Source organism: Sus scrofa, chromosome 17 (assembly GCF_000003025.6).
Source record: "Sus scrofa isolate TJ Tabasco breed Duroc chromosome 17, Sscrofa11.1, whole genome shotgun sequence".
In the NCBI taxonomy this organism is placed as follows: Eukaryota; Metazoa; Chordata; class Mammalia; order Artiodactyla; family Suidae; genus Sus; species Sus scrofa.
This window is the reverse complement of record NC_010459.5, coordinates 63,192,125-63,199,098: the sequence shown is the minus strand read 5'-3', so window position 1 is coordinate 63,199,098 and position 6,974 is coordinate 63,192,125. Positions and strand designations below refer to the sequence as shown.

The following is a 6,974-nucleotide window of genomic DNA, read 5'->3' as shown; positions in this document are numbered from 1 at the left end:
ACACAAATCCAAATTTCTCTTTGGGTCCTCTTACACCATTTTGGATATTAAGATACATCATGATAAAGTGACATCCAACATGTCAGTAGAAAACTAAAGTAGAGAAAGTGAATAATGGTACCCATTTCAGCAAATACAGTGGAGAAAACATCAACCCAAGACAAAATCAGGATAACACTTACATGATTAAATAATAGAATAGGACACAAGTGACAAATCTGTAGACTTAACTCAAAAACAAACAAACAAAAACAAAATGGTTTTCGGTTATGTGAGACACTGTGGGGTGTGAAACAAAAGAAACAATGCAAATGGAGAAAAATATGGAAATGACTGTGAGAAGGAACAGGGTTGATGTAAAAACTTGATAGAAAATAAGTTCCAAAAGTGCCCTTTGTAATGGACTCAAGTTACTTTGACTCTCTTGCATTATCTAAAATGACTGGCTTGCACAGCATTCTCTCCTTTGGAAATATTTCACCTGTGGAAACAAATTCACAGGAATGCAAAATATGCTCAAGGCGAAATGTGTTCAAATATCCTTAGACATACCCATATGAAAACAAATCAAAGAAACAACATGGTATTAAACTCCAAGGTATATATCAATGTCTCCTCTTCTGAGGACATTTGTTGAGTTCACTATTGGATGGGAACTATTCCAAACCCAACTTGTATCCACTTAAGTGAGGAAATGTATTAATTTGGAATAACAACATTTGCCAACCACACAGGAAGATACAATCTGCCAGAAATCATGTCAGGGCTCCTGGTATGGGGATACATATATGTGTAGGCCACAGGGTTGGGCAAACATTTCTATTTCCAATAAAGGGTGAAATATATAGGTTATGGAGAAACATTGAAATGCTGAGATCACTCCCTCTCCTTTAGCAAAATGATTGCTAGCATAAGGTGCAAATCTCCAACAATACCATCTTGAGGGGCATTTCAATGTCTGTAAAGGCTCCACCATCATGAAGCCATCAGGGATTTGAGTGATGCAACCCTGAGTCCAGATGCAGATGTGGACACACCAATGAATAGGCAGGATGTGATTGAGCAATCAAAGTTGTGAAAACAAACCACATGGCAAGGAGACTGCTTGCCCACTGAGATCTCCCCACATCGTGGTACTATAAAGGCTGAGGAGGCCCGTAATGATTCATGGAACAGCAGATCTAAAAGATGTTTCCCAGCCCCCAAAACACAGATCTCTCATCAAGAAGAGGAGAGCAGGCCAAATATTGTTCAAACAGAAGTGTGGACAGAAGTGTGCCTCACTGGAAAAAAAAAAAGTTTTATGAAGTCAAAAGACAGCACCGACAAGTATTTGCAAAAATGCAGAGAACTAAGTCATTTATGCACACTTCACATTTGAGGATGTGCAAGAATTTAGAAGAACCAAGGCACTTTAAAATGACAGGCCAGCTCAGAGTTTCCCAGGGCTTTTAAATGCAACCACTATGGTCTTCATGGAAACCCAAGTAGGCTGACACTTTAGTTCAGACCTTGCCATATTCCAGACCTACTGTGCTCTGCTCTGTAGGATTACACATTTCCACATACCAAACTGATGTTTTCACAGTTTTCCCTTTTGGTCACAAATTGTTTCACATCTTCTGCATTCCACATGTTCTTATGCTCTGGCTTTTCTTTTAGGAAGGTGGGATTTTAATTTCTTTTTGGCCCCTTATGCTTTTCTCTGAAACCGTCAAAGACATTTTTATATTTTGGCCTTGACCATTTCTCAGGCTCTCTGGTTCCATGCGACAACGTGTGCCTAATATGTTCCTCATTGTAATATAATTGCTATATTTTAGATAGGAATTGGACTACAGATCTATGATTACACCTAGATAAATATAATTCTGCAATTTCCTATATATTAAGGCATATTATATTTTCAACCTCAGATGAAACCACTGAGTCTCCAGAAGGAAAAAAAAAGCATTTTTGATTGGTTCAAAATCTCCAAGAAGTAAAACTCAGAGAGAGCTTATAAATTGATACATAGATAAATACATGATAGAGATAGATAGGTAGAAAAATAGATTGAAGAATATTACTACCTACAAACCCGCATGGTGAAAGAACCAACGGCGAATACTTTAGTTATAATCATATAACAGAGTAGAACTAATGGAAGTAGAAACAGCAAAATGGAAAGAAGACAGAAATCACTAAATCAAGAGTCTATAAGATGCTTATCAAAAAAAAGTCTGAATATATTAATAACCTAGATCTGTGTCAAGGTATTGTACTCCCTGTTATGCACCTCTGTTGAGAAAGACATTACAGCATGCAGAGTTGTATCATGGCCTGCAGTGTATTGTACACCTGCAGGGGAAAACAGATAAGTAACACGAGGATTCTAAAGGACCTTTGGGGGAGATTTCTGGGGGTATTCCCAAGGGAGGCCAGATCAAGGTTCCCCTCGCAGCCCTCACTTGTTCTTTGCCCATGTGCTTTACTCACCAAGAAAATATATCTCTTGGGCATGGGTGTGGGATCCATCCAGACCTGGAACTTGTGCATGTCGTGGGTTTGGCTCCCCCCAAAAAAATAGTTCTTTCTGGGGAGATAGTATCTGTCTTTGCTCTTAAGGTGCTTGAATTTTTGATAATTTAATAATAAAAACCCAATAGTTTTAATAGTTACTTTTAGTCATTTGAAAATAAGGGCTAATCAATTTGTAATTTTAATGATGGAGTAAAAATAATTTGAACAATTCAAAAAATCAGATGTTGGGTGCATGATGTTCTTTTTTCTATAACTACAGGCCACTGATTTTCACTTACTAAATTAAATTTGAGAGTATTCATCAAGGCCCAGAGCCAGACATTCACAGGACAAAGAAGCCCATGCCCTGCCCTGGAGATACCCTGAGATTTGCCTGAGGACATATGTTATTCCTTGTGAAAACTGAACCAGATGAGATTGAAATTGTAGCTCAAGATGACATCATAAAGGAAGTCCAATTACTTCCAGGAATGGTGTGGGGGAAAGGCATCCAGGTGGTGTGCAGAGAGAGGTCCCCAAGGCCTGTGGGGGAGACATCTTGAGGTTACTGTCCAGGGGAAAAGGACCACTCCCCACCACCACAGGGTGCAACTAGACTCATGTTGGGCTTTCAGGAGATAATTCAGCCATGAAACGCACACATGCACATGCTGCAATCCCAGACAAAAATCCATTCTGGAAGGAACTCATGTGTCTCACATCAGCAATGACATATGTAAGATTATCACTGAGGCATTCCTTGTTAGAGAAGATATTGAGGAGAAAAACTAAAAGTCCATATGGGGCCAGCTCCATCATTCTCCATGAATGGCTACTCTTGGCTTCCTAAAAAAAAAAGGCAAATATCCTGTCAGCATATGGAGTCCAGGTGAGGGTAGAATGGAGTGCGTGTATTAACAAGCATGGCAAACTGATCTGAGCATCATCTGCACTTATGCCATGACTCATACAGTGCCAGATCCTAAACCACTGAGTGAAGCCAGGGATCACACTTGCATCCCACAGACACTATGTTGCATTCAACACACTGATCCACAATGGGAACTCCTAATAAGTCCTAAGTGCTTCTTTACATAATCTCTATAACCTTCTGGAGTGTTTGGTATAGGCCCTCCGCTCTCAGAGGGAAACTGAGGCACAGAGAGATTTAGTAATCACCTAGTGTTATGCAACTAGTAAGCAGATGATTAGTGTTAAGTGAAAAAGATCAAGGTACAACAGTGCACAGAGAATGCTCATGTTGGTAGAAAAAAGAGTAAAAATAATAATGCATATATTTATGCATTATGTAGACACATGTGGTATGGATATGTATGTTAATATCTGTTTAGAGTTTAGAACATCTATGGAAGGGGCAAGGGAATCAGAATCTATTAATGTGGCTGCCTCTGGGCTGGAAACTTCGTTTCTGAAAGACAGAGGAGAAGGTGAGATTTAACTTTTCACTGTATAGTATTTTTTGTCTTTAGAGGGCTGACCCATGGCATTTGGAGGTTCCCAGCCAGGGGTTGAATCAGAACTGTAGCTGCTGGCCCATGCCTAGCCACAGCAATGCAGATCTGAGCTGCATCTGTGAACTACACCAGAGCTCATGGCAAACCAGATCCTTAACCCACTGAACATGGCAGGGATTGAACGTGAACCCTCATGATACTAGTCAGATTCACTTCCACTGAGCCATGATGGAACTCCTACACTGTATATATTTGCACCCACTAAACTTTGTATCACATATGTGAAATGCCTGTTCATTAATTTTACAGTTGATTAAACAATTTTTTGAGTAGATAGAAGGGAAGGAACTGGAGGTCATTCTTTCAACTCTCTTTCTTTATGGAGTGCACAAGCTCCTAGCCAGGGATGAACCTACGCCACACCAGTGGCAATGCTGAATCTTAACTGAGAGGCACCAGGAAACTCCTGAAAAGCTGTCTTGGTGTGTATAGCCCAATACAGTAGCCACTGGCACATGAGCTCCTGGCAATTGAGATGTAGCTGGTCTGGCTGAGATCCCTAGTTAAAGACACACCTGATTTCAAAGACTTAGTATGAAAAAGTATATTGATTAATTTTATAATGATGTTTAAATGAATGTTAGATATATTAGTTAATAAGATATATTTGAAAATTAATTTTACCTTTTTGCTTTTTGTTGTTTTGCATTTTAAAGAAGCTAATAGAAAATTTACAATTATGGATTTATATGTGTCATGCCTCAGTGGCAATGAACCTGACTAGTATCTATAAGGATACAGTTTCAATCCTGGCCTTGCCCAATGGGTTAAGGATCTGGCGTTGCCATGAGCTGTGGTGTAGGTCACAGATGATATTGCATCTGGAATTGCTGTGGTTATGGTGTATGCCAGCAACTGAAGATCTGATTCTATTCCTAGTCTGGGAACCTTCATATGGCATGGGTATGGACATAAAAAGCAAAAAAAAATTACACATGTGGGTCACACCCAACATGACCATTAGGAGACAGGGCCCATAAGGACTTGAAGTCATAAGGGTGGAGTCCTGAAATTCCCATTGTGGCTCAGTGAAACAAACCTGACTTGTATCCATGAGTACATGGGTTCAGTCCTTGGCCCACCAGTGGTTAAGGATCTGGGTTGCCACAAGCTGTTGTGTAGGTTGAAGATGACACTCGGATCTGGTGTTGCTGTGGCTGTGGCATAGGCTGCAGCTGCAGCTCTGATTCAACCTGGGAATTTTCATAGGCCACAAGTGTGACCGTAAAAAGAAAAAATAAGTGTTGGGCCCTAATGAAATAAGACTGATGTCTTTATAAGAAGAGAAAGATACACCAGAGATCTCTTCCTTCCCTTGAATGTACAGAGAAAAGGCCATGTGAGGACACAGCAAAAGGCCGCATCTACAAGCTGAGGACAAAGGTCTCACCAGAAACCAACCTTGATCTTGGGCTTGCAGCCTCCAATGTAAGAAAATACATTTGTGTTGTTAAACCACCAAGTGTGTGGTTTTCTATGATGCAAACCCTAGCTGACATGAAAGAAAGAAAGAAGGAAAGAAAGAAAGAAAGAGAAAGAAAGAATGAAAGAAATGAAATGAAATGAAAGCACCATGTGCTGGAGGAGACCACTTTCTCTAGAGAAAGAATGTGACTGTCCCCCTCTATTCATAGGTAGAGTCTCAGTGCACAGCTGAGTGGGGCTTTGAGCCCAGCACAGGTGTATTCCAAAACCTGTGTCTTTAACCATCAGGTGGAGGTGAATCCCATGCATTTTTTGGACTACTCTACAATATGCCTTATTTAAAGTGTGAGGAAGTTCCATTTCTCACTGTGTCAAGGGAGACAGGACAGGTAAATACTATGAACATCCATTTATAAGGATGTTTTCAGCTGCAGGTAGTGATAGAGGGATGAAATTGGATGAACAGTGAGGCCATCTTTTACTACACTTTACAGGAACCCAGAGGTTGGCTGTTCCAGGACCTTTTCAGATTACCAGCACCATTAAGAAATCAGCCCTCCTCTTTTGTTGAAGCCAGTGACATGCCATCCAGACGAAGGAAGACTTGGAAACTTGGGGGCCACATGAGCCATGGCCATGGCTGCATCAGCAAACACCAGAAGCACCCAGGAGTCTGGGGTAATGCTGGAGGTATGTATTGCTGAAGGTTCAACCTCAACAAAAATCACTCTGGATACCTTGGGAAAGTTGGTATGAGGCAGTACCACTTAGAGAGGAACCAGAGCTTTTGTGAGCTGTCAACCGTGACACATTGCGGACCTTGGTCAGTAAGCAGACATGGGTAAATGCTGCAAAGAACAAGAGTGGAGCTGCCCCTATCACTGATGGTGTACCATCAGGCTACTACAAAGTTCTAGGAAAGGGAAAACTCCAAAGCAGGGTGTCGTCCTGAAGGTCAAATCCTTCAGCAGAAGAGCTAAGGATAAGATTATGGTGTGAGTGAGTCCTGTGTCCTTGTAGCTTGAAACCACATGGTGTGAAATTCATTAAATGTTAACAAGTGGAAAAAAAAAAGAGGAGGAGGAGAGTGGGCAGGAGGAGGGAGGGAAGAATAGGAGGGGAGAGAAGAGGGGCTTCAGTAGTATAAAACTCTCTCAGAATGTGTTCTCATTTATGGAGAAGTCTGATTGGTATGAAAAGCCTTCTTTTCACAAGCAGAGAAAAGCAGAACCTAGTGAAACCATGTGATAATCTCCTGATCGCAATCTCACCAACACCACAAAACCAAATACTAGAAGCTTCCTACGTGCAAAGTATATTGTACTCAGTGAACAAACAGCAGTCATAATGGTTGTTTACTTTGGAAATTGACCCTCACCTTTTTCCCACTTAGAACTGTGTTATGCCAATGGCAAATCAGCCTCACCACTGACAAATGCCCTATGTGCACTACTTGCTTACAGGGGTTTCAGTAGCTTAACACACACTCAAAACCTGTTCTCATTTATGGAG

General features: G+C 40.9%; 1 pseudogene; it reads left to right on the top strand.

The window, feature by feature from the left end:
• On the top strand, nucleotides 6,044–6,487 carry LOC100524595 (annotated as a pseudogene).